Source organism: Silurus meridionalis, chromosome 13 (assembly GCF_014805685.1).
Source record: "Silurus meridionalis isolate SWU-2019-XX chromosome 13, ASM1480568v1, whole genome shotgun sequence".
Taxonomy (NCBI): Eukaryota; Metazoa; Chordata; class Actinopteri; order Siluriformes; family Siluridae; genus Silurus; species Silurus meridionalis.
In genome coordinates this window covers 15,078,557-15,099,092 of record NC_060896.1, presented here as the reverse complement: position 1 = coordinate 15,099,092, position 20,536 = coordinate 15,078,557, and positions in this window count along the sequence as shown.

Sequence of the window (20,536 nt, the reverse complement as noted above, 5' to 3'; positions counted from 1 at the left end):
TGCCTGGAAATGACCAACAGCTACTGAGCCCGGTCTTGAAACAAAACATTGATATTAACTCCTCTGCTTCATACCATTAGCATGTGCCATCCACATGGCTGGCAGTGAACAAAACACACACTGTAGTCAACCTTCACTATTGTTTGAAGCATGTTCAAAGGGAGTGAGAGCCGATTTGACGTGGAAGCATCTATTAAACAAGGCGAATCCGCCCAGTTCCCCTGGGAGAAAGGAAGGGAGAAAAACAGTCCTTCTGAGGACCGGTAAAAGCCAACCACACAAAGGCAGAAGAGAGATTCAGAGAAGATAAATGCATAGGAGTGTGCCACTTTTGTAGGATTCGTCTGAATAGGCCCTTGTGATTAATTATATGAATAAGCATGGGTGTGTGCATGTACATACGTATGTGTGAGGATTATTATTTCCAAAACATTTCACTAATTTTTCCTTTTATCTAAAATGTGCTCCAACATAGAATGGACTAAGGGTTTGAAGGAGCCTTCACCAAAAACCAGGAGTGTCAAGTCAGTCCAAAATTCTGTACAAAATGTAACGCAAAACTGAAAGAAGGTGAAACAACACCAACAAGCAATAATTTTGTGACTATACATGTAGATGTTAACATTTCAACATTTCTCCATAATGCTAATGCATTCCAGCATGTGGGTGTTTAAAGTGATGATTCAAATCAATAGGGCTCCCTCTGAATCAATAGGTCCTCACAAGAACTATGGAGAGGAAGATCTGAGTAGAGAACAGTTAGCACTTTGTGTGGGGCTGGAGGTGTAAGGAGTTGAGCTCTGAATACGACCTTGCAGAGTTTCAGACTATGGGGGCTGATGTCACATGTGTTAGTGTCAGTTGCTCTGCTTGGCTTATCATAAGATCCTCTCAGGTTAGGTGCCCTGCAGTGGTTCTACATCCACTTGTGACTCACAGAGATGGATTAACATGAAGAAAAGTTGTACAGATGATTTGTATATGAAGAAACCTTTATACATGTACCTCACTAAGTCAGCACAGTAATTCACACAAATAACGGCACGGTTTAGATTACAATTTTAGATAAACAATAATAATTTAATAATAATAACCATTCCAGCAATTTCAATCAGTCAAGTTTGTCCTTTTGTAAAGACAAGGGCAGTTTTGCTAGCTACAGTCTCAGGCTGGCTCTGCTCATCCTTACACCCATTTTCACACCGATATTCTCACTTCGTCTCTAACATAATGACTTACAAGTTTCCCAGCAGCTTAATTTCACACACACACACACACACACACACACACACACACACACGCACACTCACGCACACATGCACACACACTTCTCCTCTCACTCATTGATTTTTAAAATTTGACAGCTGAAGTATAGGCTATGAAAATCTACCATGGCGTCATCGAAGCAGAGGAACCCAAAGAGGTTATTTAGATCCTAGCATTTCCCTTTAACAGGCCTCTGCCACAATATTTAGCTGGGGAGGAAAAACATCTGTATTATCAAAACCCCTATGAAGAAACAAAGGATCAGTTACGTTCCACATGGGCTTTGTTCATACTAACAGTAGGTAAGAAGCGTCACTTTTCTCAGCAGTTTCACACACACTTATTGAGCCTGAAGGCTTGAGATGTGCTCAAGCATAGACAAAGAAATGTAATGCAAAAGGTAATATGGCAGTATTGCTTTCACTATACATGAAGATAACATGTTTACCCATATAAAAGGACAACTCCCTAACAATCCTTATATGGAAAGAATTATTTTTAAATCAGAAAAAAAATCCATTGAAATTAAATGTGTTGAATTATATAATTGTTTGTATTGCATATGTTTTTGTGATATCAATGTAAGTGTAGGGCAGAGATACATATAGACAACAAAGTATTTCAAAAACCAAATGCACTTTTGTCATTAAGGTTATGTCTTTTGAGTCATTTAATTTTAGTTACTAAGTCATAACACCTTAGTTTACATAGTTATCAAGAACTGCTATAGCAAAACACAGCTAAGTCAGTCAGTACTTGAAGATTCATTAAGGAACTGTATGTACTGTAAATAATTTAAAAGTATATAAATCAATCTGGTTAAACATATCAGTTGGTACAAGCTTTTCATTTATACATCTTTTCATACTAACCCTTCTTATAAATCAGTCAGTTATTCTATGCTGTTTGGAGCTTAGAATTTTTAACTATTATGTTTTTTATTTTATTACTATTATTAGAATACTTCTCTAAAATCATAGTCCAAGCATTTTTAAATATTTAAATATTACAAATATGCAGCATTGAATTTTCATTTCATAAACCAGAGAAGAAACATTTTTCCTTCCTATATGGAACATCTGGACCTAATAAAGAGAAGTTATCCTAATTTAAACTCACTGCCAAATCTAAAGTGAAATATTACATATATTCTTTCTACATTTTATTTATATATTAAAATATATTATCATTCAAATACTAAATATAAAAATGGATTTGTTTGTAGCAAAAAAAAATGTGTAAACACCTGATATCACACCCATTTGTTCTTTATAAATATCCCATTACAGACTTAGTCCCACTTTGCTCTTATAATAACCTACTCCCCTGAGAAGTCTTTCCACTAGATATTGAGTGTAGGTGTGGGGATTTGTGTTCATTTAGCCTGAAGAGCATAGTGAGGTTACAAGATCAAAGTTGTCCAATGCGGTTGTGGTCAGGGCTTTGTGTGGGTCACTTGAGCCTTAACAATGTCTGCTTGGAGCTTGCTTTGTGCACGGTAGCATTGTCCTGTTTGAACTGGTTTGGTCCACTTGGTATGAAAATGGTGAATTGCCTATAATTTAATACACATCTGAGAAGGCAGCAAATAGATTCTTCTATCTCTATTCTTTCACTTCTGTGTGATCATTTATATTGACAACTGTGGCAGTTTGGGTGTAGTGTCAGTCACAGACTTGTGTCTCATTACTGCTGTACTTATGTGCCTTTCTTTGTGCTTTCAATGACTGTTGTGAGTCAGAGTAAGAGATAGAGTAAGTTGTTCACATTCAATTCAATTCAATTCATTTTTATTTGTATAGCACTTTTAACAATGAACATTGTCTCAAAGCACCTTTACACAGATAATGTGGTGATTAAAAGTAAATATGTTCTTTGTAAGTAAGTTTGTCCCTGATGAGCAACTGTGGCAAGGAAAAACTCCCCGAGATGGCATAAGGAAGAAACCTTGAGAGGAACCAGACTCAAGAGGGAACCCATCCTCATCTGGGTTGCACCGAATGTCCATTTGAAGCAGATATACAATGTTGCAGGGTACAGTAAAGATAATCAGAAGCGAACTGTATCCTGAGTCAGTGTAGGAGACTGTTGACATTAACTACAGTCCAGTCCATCCTCAAAGCGCCCGTTCTTACTCCGGAATTTCATGGAACCACCCAAGGCGTTGATGAGAAACCATCCCAAGCTGCACAGAGTGGCCTCCAGTCGAAGAGAACACTATCCAGAGGCAGGCCTGGACGAAGTGGGAAGATCCACGGAGGGGAGAGGGGCAGGAACAGTGTTCACTGGAGCCTCAGGAGCATGTTTAACTCGACCAAGAGAGAGAGAGAGAGAGAGAGAGAGAGAGAGAGAGAGAGAGAGAGTGACAGGAAGAGAAGGATATGGATTATTAAGTGTCCTTATTTTTGTATGAAAGTAATGTCACTGTGCAGGTTGGACTCCGGCAAGACTCGCTATGGCAGCATAACTAAAAGGGAGAACCAGAAGGTAACACAGACATGCTTACACCAATGCACCGAGCATGATCTTGGCCTTGAATAAGGTGAAAGCCACTAGCCAGTCATGACCTTTTTAGATTGCATTTCCAATAGTTTGTTCTTGTTTGTGATTTTTTTTTTAAGTCACAATGATATACTCATCCACTCCAAAACCAAACCATACAATAATAGGTTAGTGAAAAACAAGTTCTGGTGGTGGTCTTAACAGCTTATAGGACAGTTTGTGAAGGAATCTCCTGTATGCACACAAACATAATCCTCATGCCCACCACCAAGTGTGTTGGTAGAACCCCTTTCCATTCCTAAACACTGCTAAACTCACATTTAACTTCATCACCAAAGCTCCTGATTATTGCAAGCTTTTTGCCAGAGACCAGAAAAACATGAAACATGTACTTGCATACATTGTCTGAAAGTTAAACTTCGAATGAAAGGGTAATATCATGTACTACCTGGTGGCCTGGAAAGGCTACAAAACAGAGAAACACAATTCCGGTCTATTTAGCATCCTTAACCCAGAGAGAAGAGGTGGTAGGGAAGGTCATGAGCCCAAATCCCACCACCACCAAGCTGCTATTGCTGGACCCCTGATCAAGGCCCTTATCCACCAACTGCTCAGTTGTAATTCGCTCTAGATAAAGATGTTGTAAATGTAAATGCCGTATTTGGATGACAAATTTTACTGGATGTTGGGTTTTTTAAACTCTTATTAGCCCTTTTATTATAAAGCAATGCCATTATCTGTGTTTATATCTGTATTAGTATATCTGTTTAGCATTCCAAAAGCTTGTCTGTTTTTGTATTTGCATTGTGTGCTGTTTTCTACTTCCACATTACTGTAAATACCTCATGCAACTATTTTCTTGTCTGGCAGTTAAGCTGAGTGGCTTTAAAAAAGTAATTATTTAAAAAAAAAAAATGCAGACAGTTTGGATATTAATTAATATTTATTCAAGACATATTTTCTGTTCAATCAAAATAATATATTCATATTGTTCCACTCCTAATATACAGTGCTCGTTTTCATCATGTCAAATATAGTCTATGTTACAAAAGCAAATACAAAATAGAAAGCCAGGTAAAGGATACTGTTTACACCAATCACACTAAAGATATGTGGGTGCCAAACTGAACTGGGTTTGAACCCAAAAGAAATGTATTCCTAGACATTTTCATTATCTCAGGTGCATTAGAACAGAGACGTGATGGGCCTGACATGATCTGAGCAAATATTTACATGAGTCATTGTGGTGTACACAGATTTTTGCTTTATACAAAGGTTAGGTAGCAGACAAACATAGCCCTGTGTTTCCATTTTACTCCACACATACTGGATGGATAACCAATATAAATCTGGCTGTAGGATATTGCCTAACTGGAATATTTATCTAATCTTATCTTATTATTTTTAAAAGATAAACCTTCCAATTTATACAGACAAAACAACAAAAACAAATAGGTGTGTCAGTAAATTTACATCCAAAACTGTTTTAATGCTACCTTTGAACAGACTCTACACATCCCTGAAGGTTTCCTGGAAAGATGAACACTATGCTGTCAACTGTATTCCTTTGATTTTTAGATTGTAGTGAAGACCACTACTGTATGTCACAAATCAATTTAAAATCTCCCAGAGGGCTAAGTACTGCTAATTGATAAGGATGTGGCATATGATTTATGTCATTTTTTTCTTCCTCTTCTTTCGGCTTCTACCATTAGGGGTCGCGCCACAGCGGACCATCTGTCCAAACCACCCCCCACCCCCCGTCCTCTACATCTGCCTCTTTCAACCGCACTACCTGCATGTCTTCCCTCACCACATACAACATTCTCCTCTATGGTCTTCCTCTTATCCTCATTCCTGGTGGCTCCATCCTCAGCATTCTCCTACCGATATACCCCATGTCCCTCCTCTGCACATGTCCAAACCAACTAAATCTCACCTCCCTCACCTTGAGTCCAAAACAACCTACATGTGCTGTCCCTCTAATAAACTAATTTCTAATCCTGTCCATCCTTGTCACTCCCAACGAAAACCTCAACATCTTTAAAGATTAAAGATCGGTACCAGCACACTCCTTCTCCATTCCTCTGGCATCCTCTCACCTTCCAAAATCCTGTTAAACAATCTTGTTAAAATGATTTATGTAATTTTCATACTCTAAACCATTGAGTAAGCCTGTGGATAAATTATTTTTTCTGAAAAAGGCAACTCGAATCAGGATATGAAGAATTTATCAGAAGGGTAATCAATCTAAATCATTTTGAATTAATTTATATAATGTCATAGTACATTTATTGTATAATTAACAGTGAGGAAAATAAGTATTTGAACAACCTGCTATTTTGCAAGTTCTCCCACTTAGAAATCATGTAGGGGTCTGAAATTGTCATCGTAGGTGCATGTCCACTGTGAGAGACATAATCTAAAAAAAAAAAAACCAGAAATCACAATGTATGATTTTTAAACTTATTTTTAATTTATTTGTATGATACAGCTGCAAATACGTATTTGAACACCTGAGAAAGTCAATGTTAATATTTGGTACAGTAGCCTTTGTTTGCAATTACAGAGGTCAAACATTTCCTGTAGTTTTTCACCAGGTTTGCACACACTGCAGGAGGGATTTTGGCCCACTCCTCTACACAGATCTTCTCTAGATCAGTCAGGTTTCTGGCCTGTCGCTGAGAAACACGGAGTTTGAGCTCCCTCCAAAGATTCTCTATCGGGTTTAGGTCTGGAGACTGGCTAGGCCACGCCAGAACCTTGATATGCTTCTTACAGAGCCACTCCTCGGTTATCCTGGCTGTGTGCTTGGTCATTGTCATGTTGGAAGACCCAGCCTCGACCCATCTTCAATGCTCTAACTGAGGGAAGGAGGTTGTTCCCAAAATCTCGCAATACATGGCCCCGGTCATCCTCTCCTTAATACAGTGCAGTCGCCCTGTCCCATGTGCAGAAAAACACCCCAAAGCATGATGCTACCACCCCATGCTTCACAGTAGGGATGGTGTTCTTGGGATGGTACTCATCATTCTTCTTCCTCCAAACACGTTTAGTGGAATTATGACCCAAAAGTTCTATTTTGGTCTCATCTGACCACATGACTTTCTCCCATGACTCCTCTGGATCATCCAAATGGTCATTGGCAAACTTAAGACGTGCCTGGACATGTGCTGGTTTAAGCAGGGGAACCTTCCGTGCCATGCATGATTTCAAACCATGACGTCTTAGTGTATTACCAACAGTAACCTTGGAAGCGGTGGTCCCAGCTCTTTTCAGGTCATTGACCAGCTCCTCCCGTGTAGTTCTGGGCTGATTTCTCACCTTCCTTAGGATCATTGAGACCCCACGGTGAGATCTTGCATGGAGCCCCAGTCCGAGGAGATTGACAGTCATGTTTAGCTTCTTCCATTTTCTAATGATTGCTCCAACAGTGGACCTTTTTCACCAAGCTGCTTGGCAATTTCCCGTAGCCCTTTCCAGCCTTGTGGAGGTGTACAATTTTGTCTCTAGTGTCTTTGGACAGCTCTTTGGTCTTGGCCATGTTAGTAGTTGGATTCTTACTGATTGTATGGGGTGGACAGGTGTCTTTATGCAGCTAACGACCTCAAACAGGTGCATCTAATTTAGGATAATAAATGTAGTGGAGGTGGACATTTTAAAGGCAGACTAACAGGTCTTTGAGGATCAGAATTCTAGCTGATAGACAGGTGTTCAAATACTTATTTGCATCTGTATCATACAAATAAATAGTTTAAAAATCATATATTGTGATTTCTGGATTTTTTTTTTAGATTATGTCTCTCACAGTGGACATGCACCTACGATGGCAATTTCAGACCCCTCCATGATTTCTAAGTGGGAGAACTTGCAAAATAGCAGGGTGTTCAAATACTTATTTTCCTCACTGTATATATATGTGCCTATTTTTATTAAGAAGAAAAGAAGACTCAACGGAGGTTTTAAGGTCTCTTCTTTGAAGACTCAAAGAAGGTCTCAATGTTTAACAGAGCCACCAATATTTTCTTTAATTTGTCACTCATCTGTATGTGTCCTGAGTCAGTAAATTGGTTGTACATAATTCATGATGCTGAACACGAATAGGATTTTCCTCTGATACCACACAGGAATTTCTGAAGGAATGTAGCGGAAATTTAATGATATAAGAAAGAAAAATTACTGGCTGGAAATGTATCATGATCTGGCCCATCAATTGATTGTGTTGTATGAGGCTGCTTATGTTAAAAGGAAATGTGCATCAAACACAAGCCACTTGTTTATTTTCTTGCAAATGAATCAACCACAGAAGTGTGATGAGGCAGGATTAACTCGTGCCATTCACGCTTTTTACCAGTTTTCACACTCCCAACGACCACATTCTAATGTAGAGCTCTGATCAGAAAGCAGTGCCATTAAACGTGTGATGAGTCACAGTCAGGCCCTTCAAAATTATAACACAATTTCCACCACCATCATCTCCACACCACTACTTCTGATTTTATACAGAGTGCCCAGAGCCCACAATCAAGCTGAGTTCACTTTAAAAACTAGCACAAAAAATGCAACTATAATATACCACATGCAATATATACACACTTGCAAAAATCACAAAGTACACAAGTGTGCAAAAGATCATATGATTAAGCACAATCATCTTTTCAGAAATTTTCCTCATTTTGGTGCTTTTTCCTTTGCAAAACAAAGAAAACATCAAGGTCGTTTAAAGAGCACCATGCTGTGCAGCGCTGGAGGGGAGCCAGGGGAAAGTGAGCATGGGGATACCACTGTGAGCTCACAGTGCTGGGGCTGGAGCACTGGCACTCTCCCTGGCGATCCTCATCAATCTCCCTGCGTCCACAGAGAGCCTTGCCTGACCCATATACCAGCCTTGCAGCAGGGAGGGGGCTCCTTTCTTTCATTATTAATACTGCTGCATCACACGACCCCTGCCAACCTCCAGCAACACGACAGAGGAGCCTCAAAGGTCAGAGAACCCCATGCAGCAGGCTGGCAGACATATGACAAATGAGAGACTCTCTATTTTCTCTATAATGGACTAATGTGTACATTAATCTGTTTTTTTTTGTTGTTTTTTTTAACAATTTTAACAAGTTTTATATGTAGTTTATTTTTCATAGCACACACTGTTTGTAGGGAAAAAGAAGATCAGAACATTCAGAAAAATAACAGCAAATCAATGAAAAAAATTCAAAACATTTAAAATTGAGGGCTTTCTTTATTCTGTGCCGATGATTCCTATAGCACCATTCAGTGTCCACCATACCTAAATAAGGTCATCCACATGGACAATGTAGTGGCCATGTAGTAAATAATTGCACACATAAGCAGTGCCATGGCCAACAATGTCCAGTAGAGTCCAATGCATGTACTCTACTTTTTCATAAATCATGAATGGTGACATAGTCCTGCATTCAGACATTAACCACTTAATTTGGGTTTGATTTGGCCTGGACCAAATCACATTCAAGAATAGATTTCCAAATTTCCTACTGCTTTCACCCAGCATGTGGTATAGGGACTCATGCGCCCTTTGTCAAAGCAGAAATCATGTGTATTTTTTATGAATTCACATATATTAAGAGTTTTCTGAATTATTTAATATGTTAACATGTTAGTATGCAACATCGATTTAGGTATCTGTAACCTGGCACTAGGAAAATGGCACCGATGACTGTAAATGCAAAACACAAGTCACATTATACACATCAATGACAAGAACTTTGAAAATCTGAAAAAGATAAATGACACAGACCTAGACAAACTGTTCCCCTGCTAATTTAATTTTACAATCTCTTATTGCCCTAGTTCTAAATGTCACAGCTTACCAAAGAAACCCCAAGCTAAAAATCACATAAACCTTCCCGAATCCTGCTTTATCATTGCTGTTAACTGGGACGCTAACCAAAAGATAACTTGGGCTGTTCAACTGATATCTGCTCCAACACAGTGTCTTCTAGACAAAAACCATGTCCCTTTTAATCTCTGTGATTCTCTTATTCACCTGGGGTCACACCTGAGTAATCATAACACATCTAGGTATATCCTTTAAAATAAATATTAGTAGAAGAACTTCCTACAAGACTGTAAATGCTTCATATCATGTTTAGTTTGTGCCTAAGATAACTGTTGCCAAACTCTTACCTTTATAAGTGTCATAGCACCCAAGATCTCACCTCACCAAAAAGACTTGTCTCCTCTCAAGGCCTGACAATCATTTTAGCCACTGCTTCTCTAAATACCTCTGATTAATGACATTTACTAGTCTTGACTACTTTCTTTTAAATAGCAGGATTCATCAGTCTGATGGATATTTGTTGAAAAACTGTGAGTTTGGGTATGATCTCTAAGCAAATAAACAAGGACAAACTGGAGGATTGTATAGTTTCTCAGTTGTTTTGTACAAATAAAGTATTCCTCAAAGGGAGAGTATGCCCAAAACTCCCTATATAAATTAGCAACACAGCTCAACATGATTCTAATGTGTGTTCAGTTATCAACTTTTGCTCCATATAATGTTGACAAATGTTTCCCATAAAGTCAGTATATGCAAATCCCAACTCTAAGAACTCAAATACTATCCCTCTGCTCACAGATTTAACTAATTACTAATTACACTTTAACCAACACTCATAAAAAGCCAGAGTCCTATACCTGCTTGACTGTCCCTTTGGCTGTTTATTGTTTTGAGTATCGCCTTTCTGCTTTGCTGGATTAAAAGTTTAAACCTGTATTTTAATTAATCTTTTTACTTTTATGCCAGTATAAACATATATTCAAGTAAATTATATGAAAAATGTTGGGCTGGAAACTGGAAAGTTTTTTTATATATATGTTTTAAAAAACATAAATGTAAAAGGTAAATAATTGTCACTAAAGTTATAGGTCTGGATTTTTTTTTAAATAAGCAAATTCACCTCACAAATACGTTGTTTGAATTATTACAGAAAATTCTAAGTTAAAAGTTGTGTTTCAATAGCTGTTGATTTTTTTTATGCTCAGATATAGTTTCCTAAAACACATTACAGTTACTAAAATACACTACAGTTAAATAAACACATTATAATTACTTAATTACTTAAATATAATCTAAAATAAATGTTAGATTTGCCTATTTCAATTTTTTTTTTTTTATGTAACACCAGCAAACGTCATGGGTGGCATACTGTGTTATATACTTTACTAAGATAATGATTATCAGGTGTTGAAAAATTAATAACCAAGTCGCTTTTGTCTTAGAAAGTCTCAGAAGTAAAAGTTTATCTCTATCTCACTTAAATATTCCTTCGAATTTAATTTCCTTAGTAATGTAATGCTGAGATTCTCTGTCTCAGATGCTATTACATAAACCATGTGTGAAACTAGAACAGCTAAATAACAATAGATGTAAAGAAAGTGGAATAAATGCATAAATCAATTGTTTAATTAATTAATTTTGACTTGACTAACCACTTAGTGATATAGGGCCGCAACTTTTTACAGAACACCACAATAGCATGGTTATGATATTTTAAATCATAAACTGAGTTATAGACTGTCAGTTCCTGCTCACTGATCTTCATCCTCACGTTTGCTTTGGAAAGATTTTTTTTTTATGTTAAGTCTCAGAAAAAAAAATAAAAAGATAAAGCAAAGCTTCACTCTGTTCAAGATGCATAAAGTCTAGGATCAGCTGCCAGGTTCTCATCTAAGGCTTGCTTCAGTAAACAAACAGCATTTGTTGTCGACATGATCACATTTACACCTTACCTGAATTTTGATACACGTTTTTATTACAATGGTATTTATATAAAGAAAGCAAAACCAAAACATGCCTACTGGTTTGAAACGCCATTGTGGAAAGGCCGACAATAACACCGCAAAAGCATGCCATAATCTTCAGTTTTGACACAGAATACATGAGGGAGCTAGAGGCATTGGTGTTGAAACAATTGGACATTTGTTCTCTGTTTACATTTCAAGATTTAGGCCATGGTTTTAAGAGATAAACACCACTCTAAGCCACCAAAGTCCTGGGTAAGGCACAATTCACATTTGAATGTGGAAGGATGCTGGACTGGTACCAATGGAATGGTTTCTGCATAGTAAAATCCAGTTTATCTTGATGGAGCTATCGCAGTCGTTACTTATTCAGTTTAGCTAGCTTGAATGCCCCTGGCTAAAGCATTGGCTTAGTTTTACATTTTGAACTGCTCTGTCACTTGCAAAAACCACCTTGATTTAACCACTTGGAAACATTCACACACATCGCCTGTGCATATGCCGCTTTTTATCAGAAGTGAGGCAGCTGTGAGGACATTAGCATACGCACTGTGAGACGTTTTAATCCATTTCTGTGTTGAAGTGTTAAACCACTTATGCTGTTTTACAGCCAGTGTACTGGCTTCTACCAAATTTGGTGTCAGTTTATTATGCATAATCACAAGATTGAAACAGTTAAAACTTTTCCACCAGACAGACTTCCCAAATTTATTTTGGGCCTCACTAAATTCCTAACCATCTACTTTAAATCTAAACAAGTTGAAATTTTGTTTTACTATTTATAAATAATTTAATCTGCAGAGACAAACGGGACACATGGCTTACTTGGTGGGTGGCTTTTAAATTTTTTTACACATGCACTTTCATATTTTATTAGCCTTTTATGAGCATCTTCAAATGTACAATTAAAATGTGCATTTTTAAAGCTTGCTGTTTTGTGTTATTGTTGCCCTGATAATAATTAGGATGTTTATTGCGGCTTGCACAATGCACTGCCTTTCAGACTGATTGCTATTCTTAATTAATTCTAAATAATGAGCACAAACAATGATAGTTTAGAATTTTATACTTTGTGATTCATCCCTTTTCCAAAACAAACCTTCGCCAAAGTGGTTGCGCCTGTTGCCTTAACTGCATGCTTTCAGAATTTTCTAAGAGATATACGTATACAGTGCATCTGGAAAGTATTCACAGTGTCTCACCTTTTCCATATTTTGTTATTTTACAGCCTTAAATTCATTATTTTTCTCAAAATGCTACAAACAATATCCCATAATGTGAAAGAAGTTTGTTTAAAATCTTTACAAATTTTATACAAATAAAAAACAAAAAAAAAATCCCAGTATTCACAGGCTTTGCCATGACACTCAAAATTGAGCTCAGGTGCATCCTGTTTCAACTGATCATCCTTGAGACGTTTCTACAATTTGATTGGAGTCCACCTGTGGTAAATTCAGTTGATTGAATATGATATGAAAAGGCACACACCTGTCCGTATAAGATCCCACAGTCAACTGCATATCAGAGCGCAAACTAAGCCATGAAGTCCAAGAAATTGTCAATAGACTTCCGAGAGGGGATTGTATCAAGGCAGAGATTTGGGGAAGGGAACAGAAACATTTCTGCAGCATTAAAGGTTACAATGAGCACACTGGCCTTCATCATCCGTAAATAGAAGAAGTTTGTAACTGCCCGGCCAAACTGAGTGATCGGGGGAGAAGTGTCTTAGGAGGTGATCAAGAACCCAATGATCACTCTGAAAGAGCTCCAGCGGTTCACTGGTGAGAGAGGAGAACATTCCAGAAGAACAACCATCTCTGCAGAATTCCACCAATTAGGCCGGTATGGTAGAGTGGCCAGACGGAAGCCATTTCTCAGTGGAAGGCACATGACAGCCGCCTGGAGTTTGCCAAAAAGCCCGGTTCATCTTCTAACAGGACAACATCCCTTAGCACACAGCCAAGATAACAAAGGTGTGGCTATGGGACGACTCTGTGAATGCCCTCGAGTGGCCCAGCCAGAGCCCAGACTTTAACCCAATTGAAAATCTCTGGAGAGATTTAAAAATTCCTGTGCACCGACACTTCCCATCCAACCTGATGGAGCTTGAGAGGTTCTGCAAAGAAGAATAGGCGAAACTGACAAAAATAGGTGCGCCAAGCTTGTAGCATCATACTCAAAAAGACTTGAGGCTGTAATTGGTGCAAAAAGTGCTTCAACAAAGTATTGAGAAAAAGCTGAGAAAACGTATGTAAGTGATTGTTTTTAGAATTTCGAGGAAAATAATTAATTGAATTCATTTTGGAATAAGGCTGTAACATAACAAAATGTGGTAAAAGTGAAGTGCTGTGAATACTTTCCAGATGCACTGTATATCTGTTATAGGGTAAACCTATTGTCTATTGTTTTTTTTAATTCTCTGACCTTTCCTGTGCTTATATTATGGCGAAAAAAGTTGGACAAGCGCAGTCATAGACAACAACACTGAAAGAAACCTCAGCTAAAGCATGAGCATTTTGCACTTGGATCAGTGAGGACTATTATATTCATTAGAATTAGAAAAAAATAACAACTTAATGACATGCAAATACATTCTTCTGTTCTATAATATCAGACAAAGGAAGGAATTGTTTTTTTTGATTGGAGCTTTAGCTTAAAAGAATGATATATACATCCAAACCTACACAAAATTTACATTAGACACTGCATTTGTCACAGAATTAGAACTACTTGTAACTGCTGTTACTGAAATACTGAAATAAATACTGAAAATATATTTTCTTCATGTAACACTGAGTGTCTAAACATAAAACTAACCTTTAATCTAATAAGGAGATTGTCTAAAATATAATTTGACTAACAAAAATCTGCTAATTACATGAAGTCAAACCATGTTTAATTTTGACATGACTTGAACAAATTACACAGTACTGGCATTAAACGTTAAACAATTTTATAAATGGTTTCTCACAGAAACAAGCAGAAGCATGCTTGTTTTTATGGTATAGTTTTTGTCATATTCGTCAAATGATTTCCAGGCTGATTCAAACAAACAGTATGCAGTATTCTTAGAGTTAAATTGTCACTTGGCATCTCTGAAATCATGTGCTACCGTTTGTGATGTGGTATTGCTACATTTAACCACCAGCAGAGTTTTTCACACTGCCTCATCTAAAGCCAGGTCATGTGATGACAAGGTTTCCCCTACCACTTCGAGGTGTTTTCAGTGGTTAAGGTGTAACAACACGAAACAATGATCATGATGGCACATCTTTATCAGTTTTCACACTTTGCAGCAGATACACAGATACAACAGAACACCAGAAGTAATGCAATAAATTTTCTTTCGGCTTCTCCCTTTAGGGGTCGCCACAGCAGATCACCCGTATTCATGATCTGCATGTTCGATTTGGCACATGTTAAATTCTGTAAAAGACAAAGGTATGCCTTTATATTTTGCATTTACATTTATGCCAGTACACTGCTACTTCAAGGTTATCGTATCAACTCTCTACTGACCTTAGTCTTCTCTTATAGGTAAATTAATGAATCAATTAAATAGGAACTAATCAAAATATTCACTCTTACAGTCCTGGATGAATTATTCCTTTTATAGTTTAACAAGTTTAAGTTTGGTTTTCACAGTTTTGTTAATCACACAGCCCAACTCGAGACAGGTTAGTCAAGATCTATGTATAAAAAAGGTCTATATTAAACTTTCACAATCTAATCTAGTTTTACATCACACAAATATATATATATATATATATATATATATATATATATATATATATATATATATATATATATATATATATATATCAATCACATACTAGTTTAGACCTTCAGATCCCTTCTTTACACACACACACACACACACACACACACCTAAAAGAAAATGGGAGATCTGGAGCTGAGCATGTTGTCTTAAACATCAACAGTCGGGGGGGCTGGGGGGTGTTCATTTACCAGGTTAGCTTCTGTTTTTGATCTGCTTGATGGCACTGTACACATGGACTGATAACTCAGAGTTAGGCTCAGGCTGTCAGGGCAATGGCCTCACACACACATTCAAAAACAGACACACATCCACTCAGGGACAGGCCCAAGCAAAGACATTCACAAGTGCATGCACTCAGACATAGATTTGCATGTGCACACACACACACACACACATACACACACACACACACACACACGTGCGCACGCACAGAAGCACACACAAAAACGTTCCACAAAAGACTAGAAAAGGCATTTCTCTCTCGCAACAAAATAAATTACCACAGTTTCAAAATGTCTAACATTTTTTAAAAAATCACATTCATATTGGTTTGTACAACTTGTACAAAAGACATTTTAGTGCTCATATGGTGAGTTAATGGGCCCATGTTCTAAATGAGCAGAAACATTTTCGGAGTGGTGATGCAGATATTACCTTTTTCCTGTCATTTATTATACATCAATGCACTGGCAGGAAAAAAAAACGTTTCTTTTTTAATAATTCTAGCTTTACTTTTGTAACATTAACAGTTATATCATTAAACAAACATTGTCTCAAAAGTGGCAAATCACCCAAGAAATCATATCTCACACATTTTTATTGTTTTTTTAATATCAGTTATTGTATTACTACAATTCAGCACAACATCAGAGCATGTACTCTTTGTATTTTGTGGCCTCAGTGCACTCTCTTCTCTCTCACAAGTGAAACCCCCCTCCTACCCCTCCCTTACCTTCCCTTCCCTTCCCTTGGACGCCAGCCTGACATACCAGACCCCGTTAGCACATATTTTTACCCGGCCGTTACTAAATTAGGAAAGCATTGAGTGTGAGCTGGGGGTGCTTGCCAAGGGAGAATAAGGAGGGTCTGCTGTGGCTTTGGGCTCCGGCGAGAGTATGAAGAGCCACTTAGCTCTCAGAAATAGAATCGAAGCAGGGCTGTGGGATAAGCATGGTCTAAAAGTCAGGCCAAAAAGTCTCCTAAAAATGAAATAGTAAATAAACTGTTGTTTATTTAATGCCCTGGCAATGGCAGTCAGGAAACAGGCCCCCTTGAGGTACTATAATAAGTTACACCTTGGGCAGCACTGCAAACAAGGCGTCCGCAGCCACAAGTTTATAAGCAGCACAAAGCCACAGCTACGGCCTGAATGAGTTTAAATAGACTAAACACTGGGCTTCTGATTAATGACAATCAACCGCACACATATGTTCTCTGCGTGTTCATTATTTGGAGTTTAAATATGATGATTGACGTTTATGTAGCAGATGGTCTACAACATTCCAGAAGAGAAGAATGAAAGGATAATGATGGCTTCTTCACCAAACAGCTCAGTACACATACTCTGAAAGTATAAAGGGCAAAATTATTAAAATCCTCAGCTTTGTCACAGTAGTTCACAGTGACATTCTTGGGAAATACAAACACAGAAAATGCTAAAAGCATACAAAAACACTCAGAAATCCAAAAACAAAGCACTTGCGTTTAACTGCAACTGTCTCAGGTTTGATCTTTTTTTATTACCAACAGAGCATAGCATCATCAAGCCAAAGTGCAAATATGTAGGAGTGGCTTTCGCTATCCTTTATCTCTCGCTCACTCTTTTTCTCTCAGTGTGTGGGAGGCTCTTTGCAGTTAAAATCAATAGCTTCTCTCTCATAGCACACACTGCCTCGACACAGGTAGCACAGTCCCTGCACAGCCCCTTTGAGATGAGCATGAGATGATCGAAAGCACGAGCGAGAAAAACAAAAAGTGTGGCAGCAGTATTTCTTAGTTTCTGAAGCAGCATTGCATTGCTCAAGTAAAATGAATTCAGGTTTTATTCAGTCACAGCACTAATAAAGCAGGAAATAGCGTTGATTTTAGACATTTGATCATTTTAATATAATAGAAGTATTTATGATACTGTGATATATGATAAATGGCGTACACCACTAGTTAAAAAAAAAAACTATTTGATATTATGAAAAGTATTACTGTTAAACAAATGAGGCTGATGGTACTGTACAGCAGAACGGAGGGCTTTGTTACTTGCTCAGCTTTTTCACAAAAGCAGCACTTTGTGATAATAGTGACACCTAGTGGTTAATTAGAGGCGTGCACAGAATAGACTAGACGTTTTCATACTGTATGTTTAACGCAACTGTACTTTATACTTGTTCTGTACGACAACATACTGCTGACACTACCACATGTATTATACCTACAGTATGAAGAGAGGATTCTATAAAGTACAAAGTACAGTTGCGTTAAATCAGCACATTCACACAAGGACAATCTCAAAAGTCTTTAGAGAGAATTGACCAGCATGAGTGAAATGTTTTGACCATTAGTGCAGCAGTTTTGATGAAAGCAATTGTAGTCTCTATTCCAGTCGTGCTCCACGAGCTCCAGTAGAAGTGACGTGACACACTTCAACATCAGCACCCAGCTTCTGCAGTTCATCAAGCCAGATCTGTTGTTTCTGGGACAGACGGTCATTAGGGCCCTTCACTTCCACCAGCTAAGATAGAAAACCTCATATCAATGAACTTCTAAAGCAGGACAGTGGATTTACTTATGAAAGATAAAACTTTATTTATACCTTTATTTTACATTTTATCTAATGAAAAAAGAAACACATATACACATATCTATGGAAACAGAATTCTAAGAGTTAAAAAAAAGAAACCTCAGTACCTATATGGTCTTATCTGGTATGGTTATCCCCTGTCAATCATAATAATACTATCTAGTCATGGCCTTTGTGGGCATATACAGGGCAAATATCACTTTCCAAAGTAGCATAAGCAGCAGTTGAAAAAGATGTGTAGGTTGGTTTACATATCTCATAGGAAGCATTTGCTTGCCCCACCCTCCCAGCCAGTTCGCAGTAATGTTATAGGAGAACTAGAGAAAGAAATGCAGTTGAATCAAATGAGCAAACCAACCTGTTTGAAGAAAACTGTATGTTTATTTGACTGAATACTTGTCAAGGAATTATTTTATATAAAGGAGCATGTGAGTGAATCTACAGTGTACATCTGCTTATTAACGCAATCATTCTGTCAACAATGGTAGCACTGCATTGCATATAATCATCCAGATATAGCCGAAGAGCTTCAGATAATGATCACATTCGGCATCAGAATGAAGCTAAATGCAATCTTGAAACTTTGGCATTTTTGTTGGTATCCGAAGAGTGTGAATGTTAATATTCTGGCATTACCATGGATTGCAGTCTATAGCTTATCTTTATAATATAGTGAAAAAAGCAAACAAGCACAAAACATTTAGTAAGTGGCAGTGACAGAAACATCTTGATGAGAGAGGTCAGAGGGAATGGCCAGATTGGCTTTAAGATCTAAGGCAACAAATAAGCACTTTAAAAAATATAATTTCACTTTCACTTCCTTCCTTCAATAAATCAAAACTGTGTAGAAATACCTTTTTCTACAACACACCTGGGTATTTTTTATATACATATTTTATCTTGAAACAATTTTCACTGTACTGCTTTTTATATTATTATTATCATTATTATTGTTGTTGTTATTAATGAATGTATTCATTTAGTAATATTGTAATATTAAATAACATCATGATATTTTCACGCCGATCTCAGCTAAAATGAAACTGTACATAGTGGTAGGCCTCCAACAAACATCTGGTTCGACAGTATTCAGTGTTTTCCTGTATAACCAGGTTACCCAAGTCTTTCGGCCAAAAGAAATAACACAGATATAATTGTTTTATTGTCCATTCACTTATACAGGCATCGTAATATTGGCACAGAGGGAGCCATTTAGCAAAGGTAATAAGGTTGTAGCGGGGTCTCTTGATAGATAGAGTTTCCTTTAACTAAATTTCCACTTGGCTGGAGAGAACTTTTATTAAGCATCACTGTTAGAAAAAATGATGGCTCCTACTGTGAACACTACTGTATGTCTTCATGTGCTGATCTAACATAGCACCATCATAAACCTTAGATAGGGAGGAAAGTAAAAGGGTTATAAATCTATATCTTAGAGAAGATATAGCCTTGGAAAATACAGGACGTTCAGCCCTTGAGAGAATGGAAAAGGTTTATACTGATTTAGCAGCAGCAAGTGCAAAAGTATCAAGATTAAATAAAGCGGAAATAGTGGTAAGAGCAGATGAGAAAAGATTCTGAACAATAACTCTGTTACACTGTCCTGTTAGTAATTAGCATCAACAGACTGTCAACACAAAATAGTGAGGTGTAAAAAAATATAATGAAGCACATATTACAGACTTTTTTTTAAAGGATAAAGGTGAGGAGGTTTGCAATCTTTTCCTATGGTTGCTTATTAATTCCACATAGATGGCAACATCTTTTAACAGCTTATGTGTGAAAATTAAAATACAATGGTGTTGAAGGTTTTTCTTTTATATATATATATATATATATATATATATATATATATATATATATATATATATATATACACACATACTGTCAAACATTTTTTTAAAGTTTATAATAACTGAATAATATACCCAAATTTCTCTGTTCAAAGTTTTCGCTTGCAAAAACCCTAATAATGATTATAACTTGTGTTTTGTTTATGTATCAGGTGTCATAAATGCTTCTTCTAATATATGACTTTTCTCATTCATCAAACGTGAAGGTAAAAGACCTTGCCTGAACCACTTTATGGATTATGGGTCATTTGGGATCATATTAATATAAGAAAATTCTCTGTTGTTTTTTGGTTGGTAACTGGGTCGTCATTATTCAGGTGTACACAGTAAAATCAAGCTTTAACCATATTGGGCTAAAGGGACAGAAATATTTTTCCCAAATATAATTTACAGTATAGTTACAAATGCATTATGAACATATTGCATACTGAACTTGCTCACATTAAACCAATAGCTGAACTTTCCATATTTTTCCAATTTTACCTCATTTAGGAGAAACTACAGAGAAACGCTCTCTCTCTCTCTCTCTCTCTCTTTAATTTTTCTCTTCCTTTAGCATCA